The following is a 19056-nucleotide window of genomic DNA, read 5'->3' on the forward strand; positions in this document are numbered from 1 at the left end:
CTCGTCGAGCAAGACGTCGAATAGCAGGTTTTGTGATTCCCTGAATGTTATCACGAAGAATTTTTCGGTGACGTTTAGCACCTCCTTTTCCCAATCCTTTACCTCCTTTTCCGCGTCCAGACATATTGATATAGTTGCGTACAGAACGAGTACAAAAACAACGTTTGAGTTAACAGAATTCAGACAGCTTTAAAAAGAGGCCATAAAATTACCTACTGCTCGTGGAAACACCCTAATTAACCAATAGAGTTGCGTCATTACAAAATGTTCCGAACATTTTGTACATTTTTTTAAGTAAAACTGTAGTTTTTTTAAAAATTCGTGGTCTTAATGTTTCAGTAAGGCAATAAATTTGGCATCGTTGGAATTCGCCAAACCTTCTGCTACTTACTAAAAAAAAAAAAAGTCAAAAGCTTTTGTGTATCAGAAGATACAGCCGTTTTCCCGTAGCCAAAAAACACAGATTTTATAAAAATGTTAAAGTAATGAGCGTAATGTCATTATGCAGCCAATCAGAAATTACTTTCTTAGCACCAATCAAATGGTTTGTTTTGAACCTTAGCTGTCAATCAATATGAGAAATAAAACTTTGGCGCGATAGTGCATTTTAGACCGTCTTGTGTATCCGTACTACATCGACTTCTTAAAATATGGCTCGTACAAAGCAAACTGCACGTAAATCTACTGGAGGAAAGGCTCCACGAAAACAACTCGCCACTAAAGCTGCGAGGAAAAGCGCACCAGCTACTGGAGGAGTGAAAAAACCACATCGTTACAGACCTGGTACAGTTGCTCTCAGAGAAATCAGAAGATACCAGAAGTCAACCGAGCTCTTGATCCGCAAGTTGCCTTTCCAGCGTCTTGTGCGAGAAATTGCTCAGGACTTCAAAACAGATCTGCGATTCCAGAGCACAGCCGTTATGGCTCTGCAAGAGGCTTCTGAAGCGTACCTTGTTGGCTTGTTCGAGGATACTAACTTGTGTGCCATTCACGCAAAACGAGTTACAATCATGCCTAAAGACATCCAGTTGGCAAGAAGAATTCGTGGGGAACGTGCCTAAGCATCTTACCAAACAAAAAACGGCTATTTTTATAGCCACACATCCATAAAAAATATTACGGCTAGCTTTTTATATCAAACTTTGTTCTGCTTTCTGTTTAAATTTTATGCTACATAAAAATTTTATGCTACATAAAGTTTGACAATGTTAAAAATATGAAGGGCAAGAAAAGTAAAAGCAAGAAAATAAGAAATTTAAAAACGAAAATACTTAAACTTAGGGAATCTAATCTTAAAATTACTCTTTTTTAACTGTTTAAGTGACTTAAACAAGTTTAACTTTGTACCAAGATAATGTTTTTTTGTAAATGTGTGGCTATAAAAATAGCCGTTTGTTAATGTAATAGCCAGATACACACAAATTATTTTTTTGCGGTCTTCTTTGCTGCCTTTTTGGGAGTCTTTTTGACCTTCTTTGCTGCAGGTTTTTTAGCAACAGGCTTCTTTGTGGGTTTCTTAGCTGCTGGTTTCTTAGCCGAGGCTTTCTTTGTGGCAGGCTTCTTTGCTGCTTTCTTTGGCGTGCTCTTCTTTGCTGGCTTCTTTTTTGGTGTACTTTTCTTTGCAGTAGGCTTCTTTGCCGTTGGCTTTTTTGCTGCGGCCTTTTTCTTAGGTTTTTCTTTTTTTACCTGACCTAGCTTGAATGATCCAGAAGCACCAGTGCCTTTAGTTTGAATCAAATCGCCTGATGTTACTCCTCGTTTAAGAGCCATTTTCAGATGATGATCTGAGTTTTCAGCAACTTTGTAATTTGCATGAATATATTTTGTAATAGCTTGGCGAGATGAACCACCGCGTTCCTTTAGGGTAGCGATAGCAGCCTTGATCATGTCCACATATTTAGGGTGATCAGCTGTCTTCTTTGCAGCAGGTTTCTTCTTGGGTGCGATTTTCTTTGGAGAAGCTGCTTCACTCATTTTTAATGTTTTCTTACAACAATCCAACGATAAACGATGCTTGTTATCACAGTAGAAGTATACTAAACATTACCGTGTAAATGAGATATAATTTAAGACGGTGCGAAGTATGCGGACGTAAAAGTACCACTCCCGGGAATTGATTTGGCGCGAAAACAGAAATGTGTGTTTCTGTACATCGTATAATGTCCGTTTTGGGAGCCGCGACTATGCGAAAGCATGTTAATTTTTATTTGTAGCACGACGCAATAGTCTGAAAGAGAAGCTGCTGGAGTTTGAGGTCTTCAGCATTACATCTACTCTGTTAATTTGGGCTTCTTCCGCGCCCGTGTTAGGATTTTCATAAAGCGTTCTTTGGTTTGCGTTGCGTATGTCGGCCTACATCATCGACACGGCCTGTTTCCGGCTATTAGGAGCAATTCATATATTGGGCACTGCGTTTCGACTTTTTTATTAGACCACAGTAAAAAAATTCACTCACAGAAGTCCCTTTCTTTCATGGCTACAAACACGAAGAATTCTGTCGTAAGTAAAACGAATGCGCAAGCCAAAATAACGATGGGGCGAAGTCATAAGCATCGCCCTGTGGCCCAATGGATAAGGCATCTGACTACGAATCAGGGGATTCCAGGTTCGACTCCTGGCAGGGTCGCACTGTCGCATTTCGGCTGCATGGTCTACTGTGTAACGCGCGCGCACGTTCTGGCGTAATGCGTTGATAAACGGAATGTACGCAGTCATATTGGAAAGTAATATCACGCACTTAGTATCGTCGCCTTTGTTAGCATTCATGTAAGTTACCATCCACTCGCTACAGTCGCTCTCCATCCTACGGCTAAATCAACAGCCGTGATTTTTACTATGTCGCCGTCCATCCGTACGCGGTGACAGTTGTAAGCTTTACAGTAACGTGACATGCTCCACAAGCAGTTACGGTGTGTGGACGATGCCTATCATGGCAACGCTTGTTCTTTATCGCTTCTCGGCCTAATGGCTAAGATCAAGTGTAGTATCTGTTCTTATCAGTTTAATATCTGGTAGGCCATTCTCTGAATGGTCAGTATATTAATCTGATTTTTGGCCTTGGGTCATGGAGGTGGATTCATTCACGCCGTGACCACGGGTTGCCTTGGTGTTGCACTATTACCGATGGCGGCCCACATAAGCAATAAAAGAATAATAGCAGTCCTCTTTCCGACGGCACTCTGCATAGTCTACGGCGGGAACAAAACGCGTACACTGGGGGAGAATACAGCCTATGCCCCGCGACACGGCAGTTTATAACACACTCAAGCCACAAGCATTAACAAACTTTGAAGGGTACCCTCATGCTACGGTGCAGTTCCAACTCATACTTACCTGACGGGGAAGTAAAGACTGATCAATGAGGGTTTTCTTCCAGAGTGAGGCTCTTGCATTGCACTACGCTTGGGCTGACCTCTGCGATTACTGCAAACGTCAGTAACTCGACCGTACAATTTCTGGTAGTGGGGGCCTGCGTCCGCGCTCGCCCCCTCCTTAAGTCAAAATGAATGAGCTTAGAAAAGTTGCGCGGCCAAATGTCGGTGGTGACTTAAACGCTAAGGTAAAACCTCGCTTGGCTGTTACGAAACGTGATTGCGATATAAGTCCTCGGAAGGCGGCGGAATTTTATTTTATTTGCCATTCCGTCAGGGTTATTGGATGATCGGCAATAGATCGAGTTTGTATGCATTTGAAAGCTCTTTTTTCTCGTACTATCACCTGAAAATGTCGTAGGAAAATGTCATAGGAAACACTTTCAACAACCGCCACGTTCCTTAATTGTTATAACAAGAAATATATCACAGCACCATTGAAATGAAAAGGCAACAAATGAAAATGAAAAGCCTACGACACCGGGAGTTCCCAGGCGGTCCCCCATCCAAGTACTATCCCGGCCCGACGATGCTTAACTTCCGTGATCAGACGAGAACGGGTGTGTTCATCGTGGTATGGCCGTAGACATTAGTAGGGGCAAATACGTGCAATTTATTTTGACGTTGTGATCAAATTTTTTTATTTAATTTCTTTGAGTTACTTAGGACAAGGCGTATGCATGGATTATCTATTAGACTTTAAGGTTATAGTTTTGTGAAAAAAACAATGTTTTTTTAAAGATGTGTGGCTATAAAAATAGCCGTTGTTTTCTGAGTGTAGCGGTTTACTTCTTCTGTCCTTTGTCGTTCTTCTTTGGGAGTAAGACAGCTTGAATGTTTGGCAAAACACCACCAGCTGCAATGGTTACACCGCTCAAAAGTTTGTTTAATTCTTCATCATTACGAACAGCCAATTGTAAATGTCTTGGAATAATCCTAGCTTTTTTGTTGTCTCTTGCTGCGTTACCAGCCAACTCCAATATCTCAGCTGATAAATATTCCAAGACGGCTGCTAAGTAAACTGGTGCTCCAGATCCAATTCGGTTAGCATAGTGCCCTCTACGAAGGAATCTATGCACTCTACCGACTGGAAATTGAAGTCCAGCTCTTGAGGATCTTGTCTTGGCTTTAGCCTTAGCTTTTCCACCTTTTCCACGTCCAGACATAACTGCGATTTGATTTGTAAGTTAATACAAAAACGTACGAATATTTAACGTAAGTGTTAACGAAATAAACTTTACTCGTTTTTTCATCATAAAAATAGGATCGAAATCATGTTTTTTTAACCAATCATAATTAAGTATTAAACAAAAGATTTTTTTTTTAACCAATTAAATTGCGTATCGGCGTTTTCGGATCGAATTCGATCCGATTTTTTTACTTATAAACAAAAAGTTTTGACTTGCAGTTTAATGCTTATTTACAAGTTAAGTAGCAAAAATTTTTAACCATGTCTGACGCAGCAGCTAAAGGAGGAAAACAGGCACCTAAAGTAGCCAAGAAAGGTGAAAAAAGAGCCGGCAAAAAAGGAGGAAAGATTGGTGGAACTGGTGAAAAGAAACGCAAGAGAAAGAGAAAGGAAAGTTATGCTATTTACATCTACAATGTTTTGAAACAAGTTCACCCAGATGTCGGAGTTTCAAGCAAAGCTATGAGCATCATGAACTCATTTGTCAACGACATCTTTGAGCGCATTGCTTCCGAAGCTTCGCGTTTGGCTCTTCAAAACAAAAAGTCGACCATCTCTTCTCGTGAAATTCAAACCGCAGTACGTCTTCTCTTGCCTGGAGAACTTGCAAAACACGCAGTCAGTGAAGGAACAAAAGCCGTCACAAAATACACAAGCAGCAAGTAAACCAACGTCTACCAAACACAAACGGTCTTTTTTAAGACCACACATCTTTAAAAAAACATTTACTTGGCGTCACTACAAGTTAACCGAAGTTAATAAAACTTCTAAATAATGTGCTTAAGAACACTAGCCTACATTTAAAATACTTCCCCATGTGTGTGTGTGGATTAGCTTCACTTTTCATACGTATTATTAGCTGTACTTGCAGAAAAGACAAGTACATTGATCCATGTTATTGCTTACATTTAACTTAACCCAGCTTTTCACGGAAACACTCCCAGGCAAATTAACCCTACAAAGTATTTCTAAATTTTTTTTGTGTCATATATGACATAGTATCGTATAGCAATAAATGTAACTGTGACAAGACTTTACACATTGTGTAATTTGGAAGCGTGCACAAAGTAATGTTTTAAAAGATTTGTGGCTATAAAAATAGCCGTTTTTGTTGAGCAATGACAACGCTTAACCTCCGAATCCGTAAAGAGTTCTTCCTTGACGTTTTAAGGCATAAACAACATCCATAGCGGTAACGGTCTTGCGTTTAGCGTGCTCTGTGTAGGTTACAGCATCACGAATAACATTCTCTAAGAAAACCTTCAGTACACCTCTGGTTTCCTCATAGATAAGGCCAGAGATACGTTTGACACCACCTCGTCGAGCAAGACGTCGAATAGCAGGTTTTGTGATTCCCTGAATGTTATCACGAAGAATTTTTCGGTGACGTTTAGCACCTCCTTTTCCCAATCCTTTACCTCCTTTTCCGCGTCCAGACATATTGATATAGTTGCGTACAGAACGAGTACAAAAACAACGTTTGAGTTAACAGAATTCAGACAGCTTTAAAAAGAGGCCATAAAATTACCTACTGCTCGTGGAAACACCCTAATTAACCAATAGAGTTGCGTCATTACAAAATGTTCCGAACATTTTGTACATTTTTTTAAGTAAAACTGTAGTTTTTTTAAAAATTCGTGGTCTTAATGTTTCAGTAAGGCAATAAATTTGGCATCGTTGGAATTCGCCAAACCTTCTGCTACTTACTAAAAAAAAAAAAAGTCAAAAGCTTTTGTGTATCAGAAGATACAGCCGTTTTCCCGTAGCCAAAAAACACAGATTTTATAAAAATGTTAAAGTAATGAGCGTAATGTCATTATGCAGCCAATCAGAAATTACTTTCTTAGCACCAATCAAATGGTTTGTTTTGAACCTTAGCTGTCAATCAATATGAGAAATAAAACTTTGGCGCGATAGTGCATTTTAGACCGTCTTGTGTATCCGTACTACATCGACTTCTTAAAATATGGCTCGTACAAAGCAAACTGCACGTAAATCTACTGGAGGAAAGGCTCCACGAAAACAACTCGCCACTAAAGCTGCGAGGAAAAGCGCACCAGCTACTGGAGGAGTGAAAAAACCACATCGTTACAGACCTGGTACAGTTGCTCTCAGAGAAATCAGAAGATACCAGAAGTCAACCGAGCTCTTGATCCGCAAGTTGCCTTTCCAGCGTCTTGTGCGAGAAATTGCTCAGGACTTCAAAACAGATCTGCGATTCCAGAGCACAGCCGTTATGGCTCTGCAAGAGGCTTCTGAAGCGTACCTTGTTGGCTTGTTCGAGGATACTAACTTGTGTGCCATTCACGCAAAACGAGTTACAATCATGCCTAAAGACATCCAGTTGGCAAGAAGAATTCGTGGGGAACGTGCCTAAGCATCTTACCAAACAAAAAACGGCTATTTTTATAGCCACACATCCATAAAAAATATTACGGCTAGCTTTTTATATCAAACTTTGTTCTGCTTTCTGTTTAAATTTTATGCTACATAAAAATTTTATGCTACATAAAGTTTGACAATGTTAAAAATATGAAGGGCAAGAAAAGTAAAAGCAAGAAAATAAGAAATTTAAAAACGAAAATACTTAAACTTAGGGAATCTAATCTTAAAATTACTCTTTTTTAACTGTTTAAGTGACTTAAACAAGTTTAACTTTGTACCAAGATAATGTTTTTTTGTAAATGTGTGGCTATAAAAATAGCCGTTTGTTAATGTAATAGCCAGATACACACAAATTATTTTTTTGCGGTCTTCTTTGCTGCCTTTTTGGGAGTCTTTTTGACCTTCTTTGCTGCAGGTTTTTTAGCAACAGGCTTCTTTGTGGGTTTCTTAGCTGCTGGTTTCTTAGCCGAGGCTTTCTTTGTGGCAGGCTTCTTTGCTGCTTTCTTTGGCGTGCTCTTCTTTGCTGGCTTCTTTTTTGGTGTACTTTTCTTTGCAGTAGGCTTCTTTGCCGTTGGCTTTTTTGCTGCGGCCTTTTTCTTAGGTTTTTCTTTTTTTACCTGACCTAGCTTGAATGATCCAGAAGCACCAGTGCCTTTAGTTTGAATCAAATCGCCTGATGTTACTCCTCGTTTAAGAGCCATTTTCAGATGATGATCTGAGTTTTCAGCAACTTTGTAATTTGCATGAATATATTTTGTAATAGCTTGGCGAGATGAACCACCGCGTTCCTTTAGGGTAGCGATAGCAGCCTTGATCATGTCCACATATTTAGGGTGATCAGCTGTCTTCTTTGCAGCAGGTTTCTTCTTGGGTGCGATTTTCTTTGGAGAAGCTGCTTCACTCATTTTTAATGTTTTCTTACAACAATCCAACGATAAACGATGCTTGTTATCACAGTAGAAGTATACTAAACATTACCGTGTAAATGAGATATAATTTAAGACGGTGCGAAGTATGCGGACGTAAAAGTACCACTCCCGGGAATTGATTTGGCGCGAAAACAGAAATGTGTGTTTCTGTACATCGTATAATGTCCGTTTTGGGAGCCGCGACTATGCGAAAGCATGTTAATTTTTATTTGTAGCACGACGCAATAGTCTGAAAGAGAAGCTGCTGGAGTTTGAGGTCTTCAGCATTACATCTACTCTGTTAATTTGGGCTTCTTCCGCGCCCGTGTTAGGATTTTCATAAAGCGTTCTTTGGTTTGCGTTGCGTATGTCGGCCTACATCATCGACACGGCCTGTTTCCGGCTATTAGGAGCAATTCATATATTGGGCACTGCGTTTCGACTTTTTTATTAGACCACAGTAAAAAAATTCACTCACAGAAGTCCCTTTCTTTCATGGCTACAAACACGAAGAATTCTGTCGTAAGTAAAACGAATGCGCAAGCCAAAATAACGATGGGGCGAAGTCATAAGCATCGCCCTGTGGCCCAATGGATAAGGCATCTGACTACGAATCAGGGGATTCCAGGTTCGACTCCTGGCAGGGTCGCACTGTCGCATTTCGGCTGCATGGTCTACTGTGTAACGCGCGCGCACGTTCTGGCGTAATGCGTTGATAAACGGAATGTACGCAGTCATATTGGAAAGTAATATCACGCACTTAGTATCGTCGCCTTTGTTAGCATTCATGTAAGTTACCATCCACTCGCTACAGTCGCTCTCCATCCTACGGCTAAATCAACAGCCGTGATTTTTACTATGTCGCCGTCCATCCGTACGCGGTGACAGTTGTAAGCTTTACAGTAACGTGACATGCTCCACAAGCAGTTACGGTGTGTGGACGATGCCTATCATGGCAACGCTTGTTCTTTATCGCTTCTCGGCCTAATGGCTAAGATCAAGTGTAGTATCTGTTCTTATCAGTTTAATATCTGGTAGGCCATTCTCTGAATGGTCAGTATATTAATCTGATTTTTGGCCTTGGGTCATGGAGGTGGATTCATTCACGCCGTGACCACGGGTTGCCTTGGTGTTGCACTATTACCGATGGCGGCCCACATAAGCAATAAAAGAATAATAGCAGTCCTCTTTCCGACGGCACTCTGCATAGTCTACGGCGGGAACAAAACGCGTACACTGGGGGAGAATACAGCCTATGCCCCGCGACACGGCAGTTTATAACACACTCAAGCCACAAGCATTAACAAACTTTGAAGGGTACCCTCATGCTACGGTGCAGTTCCAACTCATACTTACCTGACGGGGAAGTAAAGACTGATCAATGAGGGTTTTCTTCCAGAGTGAGGCTCTTGCATTGCACTACGCTTGGGCTGACCTCTGCGATTACTGCAAACGTCAGTAACTCGACCGTACAATTTCTGGTAGTGGGGGCCTGCGTCCGCGCTCGCCCCCTCCTTAAGTCAAAATGAATGAGCTTAGAAAAGTTGCGCGGCCAAATGTCGGTGGTGACTTAAACGCTAAGGTAAAACCTCGCTTGGCTGTTACGAAACGTGATTGCGATATAAGTCCTCGGAAGGCGGCGGAATTTTATTTTATTTGCCATTCCGTCAGGGTTATTGGATGATCGGCAATAGATCGAGTTTGTATGCATTTGAAAGCTCTTTTTTCTCGTACTATCACCTGAAAATGTCGTAGGAAAATGTCATAGGAAACACTTTCAACAACCGCCACGTTCCTTAATTGTTATAACAAGAAATATATCACAGCACCATTGAAATGAAAAGGCAACAAATGAAAATGAAAAGCCTACGACACCGGGAGTTCCCAGGCGGTCCCCCATCCAAGTACTATCCCGGCCCGACGATGCTTAACTTCCGTGATCAGACGAGAACGGGTGTGTTCATCGTGGTATGGCCGTAGACATTAGTAGGGGCAAATACGTGCAATTTATTTTGACGTTGTGATCAAATTTTTTTATTTAATTTCTTTGAGTTACTTAGGACAAGGCGTATGCATGGATTATCTATTAGACTTTAAGGTTATAGTTTTGTGAAAAAAACAATGTTTTTTTAAAGATGTGTGGCTATAAAAATAGCCGTTGTTTTCTGAGTGTAGCGGTTTACTTCTTCTGTCCTTTGTCGTTCTTCTTTGGGAGTAAGACAGCTTGAATGTTTGGCAAAACACCACCAGCTGCAATGGTTACACCGCTCAAAAGTTTGTTTAATTCTTCATCATTACGAACAGCCAATTGTAAATGTCTTGGAATAATCCTAGCTTTTTTGTTGTCTCTTGCTGCGTTACCAGCCAACTCCAATATCTCAGCAGATAAATATTCCAAGACGGCTGCTAAGTAAACTGGTGCTCCAGATCCAATTCGGTTAGCATAGTGCCCTCTACGAAGGAATCTATGCACTCTACCGACTGGAAATTGAAGTCCAGCTCTTGAGGATCTTGTCTTGGCTTTAGCCTTAGCTTTTCCACCTTTTCCACGTCCAGACATAACTGCGATTTGATTTGTAAGTTAATACAAAAACGTACGAATATTTAACGTAAGTGTTAACGAAATAAACTTTACTCGTTTTTTCATCATAAAAATAGGATCGAAATCATGTTTTTTTAACCAATCATAATTAAGTATTAAACAAAAGATTTTTTTTTTAACCAATTAAATTGCGTATCGGCGTTTTCGGATCGAATTCGATCCGATTTTTTTACTTATAAACAAAAAGTTTTGACTTGCAGTTTAATGCTTATTTACAAGTTAAGTAGCAAAAATTTTTAACCATGTCTGACGCAGCAGCTAAAGGAGGAAAACAGGCACCTAAAGTAGCCAAGAAAGGTGAAAAAAGAGCCGGCAAAAAAGGAGGAAAGATTGGTGGAACTGGTGAAAAGAAACGCAAGAGAAAGAGAAAGGAAAGTTATGCTATTTACATCTACAATGTTTTGAAACAAGTTCACCCAGATGTCGGAGTTTCAAGCAAAGCTATGAGCATCATGAACTCATTTGTCAACGACATCTTTGAGCGCATTGCTTCCGAAGCTTCGCGTTTGGCTCTTCAAAACAAAAAGTCGACCATCTCTTCTCGTGAAATTCAAACCGCAGTACGTCTTCTCTTGCCTGGAGAACTTGCAAAACACGCAGTCAGTGAAGGAACAAAAGCCGTCACAAAATACACAAGCAGCAAGTAAACCAACGTCTACCAAACACAAACGGTCTTTTTTAAGACCACACATCTTTAAAAAAACATTTACTTGGCGTCACTACAAGTTAACCGAAGTTAATAAAACTTCTAAATAATGTGCTTAAGAACACTAGCCTACATTTAAAATACTTCCCCATGTGTGTGTGTGGATTAGCTTCACTTTTCATACGTATTATTAGCTGTACTTGCAGAAAAGACAAGTACATTGATCCATGTTATTGCTTACATTTAACTTAACCCAGCTTTTCACGGAAACACTCCCAGGCAAATTAACCCTACAAAGTATTTCTAAATTTTTTTTGTGTCATATATGACATAGTATCGTATAGCAATAAATGTAACTGTGACAAGACTTTACACATTGTGTAATTTGGAAGCGTGCACAAAGTAATGTTTTAAAAGATTTGTGGCTATAAAAATAGCCGTTTTTGTTGAGCAATGACAACGCTTAACCTCCGAATCCGTAAAGAGTTCTTCCTTGACGTTTTAAGGCATAAACAACATCCATAGCGGTAACGGTCTTGCGTTTAGCGTGCTCTGTGTAGGTTACAGCATCACGAATAACATTCTCTAAGAAAACCTTCAGTACACCTCTGGTTTCCTCATAGATAAGGCCAGAGATACGTTTGACACCACCTCGTCGAGCAAGACGTCGAATAGCAGGTTTTGTGATTCCCTGAATGTTATCACGAAGAATTTTTCGGTGACGTTTAGCACCTCCTTTTCCCAATCCTTTACCTCCTTTTCCGCGTCCAGACATATTGATATAGTTGCGTACAGAACGAGTACAAAAACAACGTTTGAGTTAACAGAATTCAGACAGCTTTAAAAAGAGGCCATAAAATTACCTACTGCTCGTGGAAACACCCTAATTAACCAATAGAGTTGCGTCATTACAAAATGTTCCGAACATTTTGTACATTTTTTTAAGTAAAACTGTAGTTTTTTTAAAAATTCGTGGTCTTAATGTTTCAGTAAGGCAATAAATTTGGCATCGTTGGAATTCGCCAAACCTTCTGCTACTTACTAAAAAAAAAAAAAGTCAAAAGCTTTTGTGTATCAGAAGATACAGCCGTTTTCCCGTAGCCAAAAAACACAGATTTTATAAAAATGTTAAAGTAATGAGCGTAATGTCATTATGCAGCCAATCAGAAATTACTTTCTTAGCACCAATCAAATGGTTTGTTTTGAACCTTAGCTGTCAATCAATATGAGAAATAAAACTTTGGCGCGATAGTGCATTTTAGACCGTCTTGTGTATCCGTACTACATCGACTTCTTAAAATATGGCTCGTACAAAGCAAACTGCACGTAAATCTACTGGAGGAAAGGCTCCACGAAAACAACTCGCCACTAAAGCTGCGAGGAAAAGCGCACCAGCTACTGGAGGAGTGAAAACACCACATCGTTACAGACCTGGTACAGTTGCTCTCAGAGAAATCAGAAGATACCAGAAGTCAACCGAGCTCTTGATCCGCAAGTTGCCTTTCCAGCGTCTTGTGCGAGAAATTGCTCAGGACTTCAAAACAGATCTGCGATTCCAGAGCACAGCCGTTATGGCTCTGCAAGAGGCTTCTGAAGCGTACCTTGTTGGCTTGTTCGAGGATACTAACTTGTGTGCCATTCACGCAAAACGAGTTACAATCATGCCTAAAGACATCCAGTTGGCAAGAAGAATTCGTGGGGAACGTGCCTAAGCATCTTACCAAACAAAAAACGGCTATTTTTATAGCCACACATCCATAAAAAATATTACGGCTAGCTTTTTATATCAAACTTTGTTCTGCTTTCTGTTTAAATTTTATGCTACATAAAAATTTTATGCTACATAAAGTTTGACAATGTTAAAAATATGAAGGGCAAGAAAAGTAAAAGCAAGAAAATAAGAAATTTAAAAACGAAAATACTTAAACTTAGGGAATCTAATCTTAAAATTACTCTTTTTTAACTGTTTAAGTGACTTAAACAAGTTTAACTTTGTACCAAGATAATGTTTTTTTGTAAATGTGTGGCTATAAAAATAGCCGTTTGTTAATGTAATAGCCAGATACACACAAATTATTTTTTTGCGGTCTTCTTTGCTGCCTTTTTGGGAGTCTTTTTGACCTTCTTTGCTGCAGGTTTTTTAGCAACAGGCTTCTTTGTGGGTTTCTTAGCTGCTGGTTTCTTAGCCGAGGCTTTCTTTGTGGCAGGCTTCTTTGCTGCTTTCTTTGGCGTGCTCTTCTTTGCTGGCTTCTTTTTTGGTGTACTTTTCTTTGCAGTAGGCTTCTTTGCCGTTGGCTTTTTTGCTGCGGCCTTTTTCTTAGGTTTTTCTTTTTTTACCTGACCTAGCTTGAATGATCCAGAAGCACCAGTGCCTTTAGTTTGAATCAAATCGCCTGATGTTACTCCTCGTTTAAGAGCCATTTTCAGATGATGATCTGAGTTTTCAGCAACTTTGTAATTTGCATGAATATATTTTGTAATAGCTTGGCGAGATGAACCACCGCGTTCCTTTAGGGTAGCGATAGCAGCCTTGATCATGTCCACATATTTAGGGTGATCAGCTGTCTTCTTTGCAGCAGGTTTCTTCTTGGGTGCGATTTTCTTTGGAGAAGCTGCTTCACTCATTTTTAATGTTTTCTTACAACAATCCAACGATAAACGATGCTTGTTATCACAGTAGAAGTATACTAAACATTACCGTGTAAATGAGATATAATTTAAGACGGTGCGAAGTATGCGGACGTAAAAGTACCACTCCCGGGAATTGATTTGGCGCGAAAACAGAAATGTGTGTTTCTGTACATCGTATAATGTCCGTTTTGGGTGCCGCGACTATGCGAAAGCATGTTAATTTTTATTTGTAGCACGACGCAATAGTCTGAAAGAGAAGCTGCTGGAGTTTGAGGTCTTCAGCATTACATCTACTCTGTTAATTTGGGCTTCTTCCGCGCCCGTGTTAGGATTTTCATAAAGCGTTCTTTGGTTTGCGTTGCGTATGTCGGCCTACATCATCGACACGGCCTGTTTCCGGCTATTAGGAGCAATTCATATATTGGGCACTGCGTTTCGACTTTTTTATTAGACCACAGTAAAAAAATTCACTCACAGAAGTCCCTTTCTTTCATGGCTACAAACACGAAGAATTCTGTCGTAAGTAAAACGAATGCGCAAGCCAAAATAACGATGGGGCGAAGTCATAAGCATGGCCCTGTGGCCCAATGGATAAGGCATCTGACTACGAATCAGGGGATTCCAGGTTCGACTCCTGGCAGGGTCGCACTGTCGCATTTCGGCTGCATGGTCTACTGTGTAACGCGCGCGCACGTTCTGGCGTAATGCGTTGATAAACGGAATGTACGCAGTCATATTGGAAAGTAATATCACGCACTTAGTATCGTCGCCTTTGTTAGCATTCATGTAAGTTACCATCCACTCGCTACAGTCGCTCTCCATCCTACGGCTAAATCAACAGCCGTGATTTTTACTATGTCGCCGTCCATCCGTACGCGGTGACAGTTGTAAGCTTTACAGTAACGTGACATGCTCCACAAGCAGTTACGGTGTGTGGACGATGCCTATCATGGCAACGCTTGTTCTTTATCGCTTCTCGGCCTAATGGCTAAGATCAAGTGTAGTATCTGTTCTTATCAGTTTAATATCTGGTAGGCCATTCTCTGAATGGTCAGTATATTAATCTGATTTTTGGCCTTGGGTCATGGAGGTGGATTCATTCACGCCGTGACCACGGGTTGCCTTGGTGTTGCACTATTACCGATGGCGGCCCACATAAGCAATAAAAGAATAATAGCAGTCCTCTTTCCGACGGCACTCTGCATAGTCTACGGCGGGAACAAAACGCGTACACTGGGGGAGAATACAGCCTATGCCCCGCGACACGGCAGTTTATAACACACTCAAGCCACAAGCATTAACAAACTTTGAAGGGTACCCTCATGCTACGGTGCAGTTCCAACTCATACTTACCTGACGGGGAAGTAAAGACTGATCAATGAGGGTTTTCTTCCAGAGTGAGGCTCTTGCATTGCACTACGCTTGGGCTGACCTCTGCGATTACTGCAAACGTCAGTAACTCGACCGTACAATTTCTGGTAGTGGGGGCCTGCGTCCGCGCTCGCCCCCTCCTTAAGTCAAAATGAATGAGCTTAGAAAAGTTGCGCGGCCAAATGTCGGTGGTGACTTAAACGCTAAGGTAAAACCTCGCTTGGCTGTTACGAAACGTGATTGCGATATAAGTCCTCGGAAGGCGGCGGAATTTTATTTTATTTGCCATTCCGTCAGGGTTATTGGATGATCGGCAATAGATCGAGTTTGTATGCATTTGAAAGCTCTTTTTTCTCGTACTATCACCTGAAAATGTCGTAGGAAAATGTCATAGGAAACACTTTCAACAACCGCCACGTTCCTTAATTGTTATAACAAGAAATATATCACAGCACCATTGAAATGAAAAGGCAACAAATGAAAATGAAAAGCCTACGACACCGGGAGTTCCCAGGCGGTCCCCCATCCAAGTACTATCCCGGCCCGACGATGCTTAACTTCCGTGATCAGACGAGAACGGGTGTGTTCATCGTGGTATGGCCGTAGACATTAGTAGGGGCAAATACGTGCAATTTATTTTGACGTTGTGATCAAATTTTTTTATTTAATTTCTTTGAGTTACTTAGGACAAGGCGTATGCATGGATTATCTATTAGACTTTAAGGTTATAGTTTTGTGAAAAAAACAATGTTTTTTTAAAGATGTGTGGCTATAAAAATAGCCGTTGTTTTCTGAGTGTAGCGGTTTACTTCTTCTGTCCTTTGTCGTTCTTCTTTGGGAGTAAGACAGCTTGAATGTTTGGCAAAACACCACCAGCTGCAATGGTTACACCGCTCAAAAGTTTGTTTAATTCTTCATCATTACGAACAGCCAATTGTAAATGTCTTGGAATAATCCTAGCTTTTTTGTTGTCTCTTGCTGCGTTACCAGCCAACTCCAATATCTCAGCAGATAAATATTCCAAGACGGCTGCTAAGTAAACTGGTGCTCCAGATCCAATTCGGTTAGCATAGTGCCCTCTACGAAGGAATCTATGCACTCTACCGACTGGAAATTGAAGTCCAGCTCTTGAGGATCTTGTCTTGGCTTTAGCCTTAGCTTTTCCACCTTTTCCACGTCCAGACATAACTGCGATTTGATTTGTAAGTTAATACAAAAACGTACGAATATTTAACGTAAGTGTTAACGAAATAAACTTTACTCGTTTTTTCATCATAAAAATAGGATCGAAATCATGTTTTTTTAACCAATCATAATTAAGTATTAAACAAAAGATTTTTTTTTTAACCAATTAAATTGCGTATCGGCGTTTTCGGATCGAATTCGATCCGATTTTTTTACTTATAAACAAAAAGTTTTGACTTGCAGTTTAATGCTTATTTACAAGTTAAGTAGCAAAAATTTTTAACCATGTCTGACGCAGCAGCTAAAGGAGGAAAACAGGCACCTAAAGTAGCCAAGAAAGGTGAAAAAAGAGCCGGCAAAAAAGGAGGAAAGATTGGTGGAACTGGTGAAAAGAAACGCAAGAGAAAGAGAAAGGAAAGTTATGCTATTTACATCTACAATGTTTTGAAACAAGTTCACCCAGATGTCGGAGTTTCAAGCAAAGCTATGAGCATCATGAACTCATTTGTCAACGACATCTTTGAGCGCATTGCTTCCGAAGCTTCGCGTTTGGCTCTTCAAAACAAAAAGTCGACCATCTCTTCTCGTGAAATTCAAACCGCAGTACGTCTTCTCTTGCCTGGAGAACTTGCAAAACACGCAGTCAGTGAAGGAACAAAAGCCGTCACAAAATACACAAGCAGCAAGTAAACCAACGTCTACCAAACACAAACGGTCTTTTTTAAGACCACACATCTTTAAAAAAACATTTACTTGGCGTCACTACAAGTTAACCGAAGTTAATAAAACTTCTAAATAATGTGCTTAAGAACACTAGCCTACATTTAAAATACTTCCCCATGTGTGTGTGTGGATTAGCTTCACTTTTCATACGTATTATTAGCTGTACTTGCAGAAAAGACAAGTACATTGATCCATGTTATTGCTTACATTTAACTTAACCCAGCTTTTCACGGAAACACTCCCAGGCAAATTAACCCTACAAAGTATTTCTAAATTTTTTTTGTGTCATATATGACATAGTATCGTATAGCAATAAATGTAACTGTGACAAGACTTTACACATTGTGTAATTTGGAAGCGTGCACAAAGTAATGTTTTAAAAGATTTGTGGCTATAAAAATAGCCGTTTTTGTTGAGCAATGACAACGCTTAACCTCCGAATCCGTAAAGAGTTCTTCCTTGACGTTTTAAGGCATAAACAACATCCATAGCGGTAACGGTCTTGCGTTTAGCGTGCTCTGTGTAGGTTACAGCATCACGAATAACATTCTCTAAGAAAACCTTCAGTACACCTCTGGTTTCCTCATAGATAAGGCCAGAGATACGTTTGACACCACCTCGTCGAGCAAGACGTCGAATAGCAGGTTTTGTGATTCCCTGAATGTTATCACGAAGAATTTTTCGGTGACGTTTAGCACCTCCTTTTCCCAATCCTTTACCTCCTTTTCCGCGTCCAGACATATTGATATAGTTGCGTACAGAACGAGTACAAAAACAACGTTTGAGTTAACAGAATTCAGACAGCTTTAAAAAGAGGCCATAAAATTACCTACTGCTCGTGGAAACACCCTAATTAACCAATAGAGTTGCGTCATTACAAAATGTTCCGAACATTTGTACATTTTTTTAAGTAAAACTGTAGTTTTTTTAAAAATTCGTGGTCTTAATGTTTCAGTAAGGCAATAAATTTGGCATCGTTGGAATTCGCCAAACCTTCTGCTACTTACTAAAAAAAAAAAAAGTCAAAAGCTTTTGTGTATCAGAAGATACAGCCGTTTTCCCGTAGCCAAAAAACACAGATTTTATAAAAATGTTAAAGTAATGAGCGTAATGTCATTATGCAGCCAATCAGAAATTACTTTCTTAGCACCAATCAAATGGTTTGTTTTGAACCTTAGCTGTCAATCAATATGAGAAATAAAACTTTGGCGCGATAGTGCATTTTAGACCGTCTTGTGTATCCGTACTACATCGACTTCTTAAAATATGGCTCGTACAAAGCAAACTGCACGTAAATCTACTGGAGGAAAGGCTCCACGAAAACAACTCGCCACTAAAGCTGCGAGGAAAAGCGCACCAGCTACTGGAGGAGTGAAAAACACCACATCGTTACAGACCTGGTACAGTTGCTCTCAGAGAAATCAGAAGATACCAGAAGTCAACCGAGCTCTTGATCCGCAAGTTGCCTTTCCAGCGTCTTGTGCGAGAAATTGCTCAGGACTTCAAAACAGATCTGCGATTCCAGAGCACAGCCGTTATGGCTCTGCAAGAGGCTTCTGAAGCGTACCTTGTTGGCTTGTTCGAGGATACTAACTTGTGTGCCATTCACGCAAAACGAGTTACAATCATGCCTAAAGACATCCAGTTGGCAAGAAGAATTCGTGGGGAACGTGCCTAAGCATCTTACCAAACAAAAAACGGCTATTTTTATAGCCACACATCCATAAAAAATATTACGGCTAGCTTTTTATATCAAACTTTGTCCTGCTTTCTGTTTAAATTTTATGCTACATAAAAATTTTATGCTACATAAAGTTTGACAATGTTAAAAATATGAAGGGCAAGAAAAGTAAAAGCAAGAAAATAAGAAATTTAAAAACGAAAATACTTAAACTTAGGGAATCTAATCTTAAATTTACTCTTTTTTAACTGTTTAAGTGACTTAAACAAGTTTAACTTTGTACCAAGATAATGTTTTTTTGTAAATGTGTGGCTATAAAAATAGCCGTTTGTTAATGTAATAGCCAGATACACACAAATTATTT

The 19056-nt window shown here is 40.1% G+C and overlaps 9 non-coding genes across 9 annotated transcripts; 6 read left to right on the forward strand and 3 right to left on the reverse strand.

Annotated features, from left to right (window-relative positions):
- The first annotated feature begins 2948 nt into the window (after positions 1 to 2948).
- On the forward strand, positions 2949 to 3140 carry LOC130660581 (U2 spliceosomal RNA). Its single transcript, XR_008987779.1, has one exon. It is a non-coding gene; the product is annotated as a U2 spliceosomal RNA (small nuclear RNA).
- Positions 3141 to 3325: 185 nt separating this feature from the next.
- LOC130659523 (U1 spliceosomal RNA) lies at positions 3326 to 3490 on the forward strand. The gene has a single exon (XR_008986728.1). It is a non-coding gene; the product is annotated as a U1 spliceosomal RNA (small nuclear RNA).
- A 350-nt stretch (positions 3491 to 3840) lies between these two features.
- Positions 3841 to 3959, reverse strand: LOC130658720 (5S ribosomal RNA). Its single transcript, XR_008985932.1, has one exon. It is a non-coding gene; the product is annotated as a 5S ribosomal RNA (ribosomal RNA).
- Positions 3960 to 8824: 4865 nt separating this feature from the next.
- LOC130660583 (U2 spliceosomal RNA) lies at positions 8825 to 9016 on the forward strand. The gene has a single exon (XR_008987781.1). It is a non-coding gene; the product is annotated as a U2 spliceosomal RNA (small nuclear RNA).
- A 185-nt stretch (positions 9017 to 9201) lies between these two features.
- On the forward strand, positions 9202 to 9366 carry LOC130659526 (U1 spliceosomal RNA). Its single transcript, XR_008986730.1, has one exon. It is a non-coding gene; the product is annotated as a U1 spliceosomal RNA (small nuclear RNA).
- Positions 9367 to 9716: 350 nt separating this feature from the next.
- LOC130658733 (5S ribosomal RNA) lies at positions 9717 to 9835 on the reverse strand. The gene has a single exon (XR_008985945.1). It is a non-coding gene; the product is annotated as a 5S ribosomal RNA (ribosomal RNA).
- Positions 9836 to 14700: 4865 nt separating this feature from the next.
- Positions 14701 to 14892, forward strand: LOC130660584 (U2 spliceosomal RNA). Its single transcript, XR_008987782.1, has one exon. It is a non-coding gene; the product is annotated as a U2 spliceosomal RNA (small nuclear RNA).
- A 185-nt stretch (positions 14893 to 15077) lies between these two features.
- LOC130659527 (U1 spliceosomal RNA) lies at positions 15078 to 15242 on the forward strand. The gene has a single exon (XR_008986731.1). It is a non-coding gene; the product is annotated as a U1 spliceosomal RNA (small nuclear RNA).
- Positions 15243 to 15592: 350 nt separating this feature from the next.
- LOC130658745 (5S ribosomal RNA) lies at positions 15593 to 15711 on the reverse strand. Its single transcript, XR_008985957.1, has one exon. It is a non-coding gene; the product is annotated as a 5S ribosomal RNA (ribosomal RNA).
- Between the last annotated feature and the right edge of the window lie 3345 nt (positions 15712 to 19056).

This window comes from Hydractinia symbiolongicarpus, chromosome 9, assembly GCF_029227915.1.
Source record: "Hydractinia symbiolongicarpus strain clone_291-10 chromosome 9, HSymV2.1, whole genome shotgun sequence".
NCBI classification, from domain to species: domain Eukaryota; kingdom Metazoa; phylum Cnidaria; class Hydrozoa; order Anthoathecata; family Hydractiniidae; genus Hydractinia; species Hydractinia symbiolongicarpus.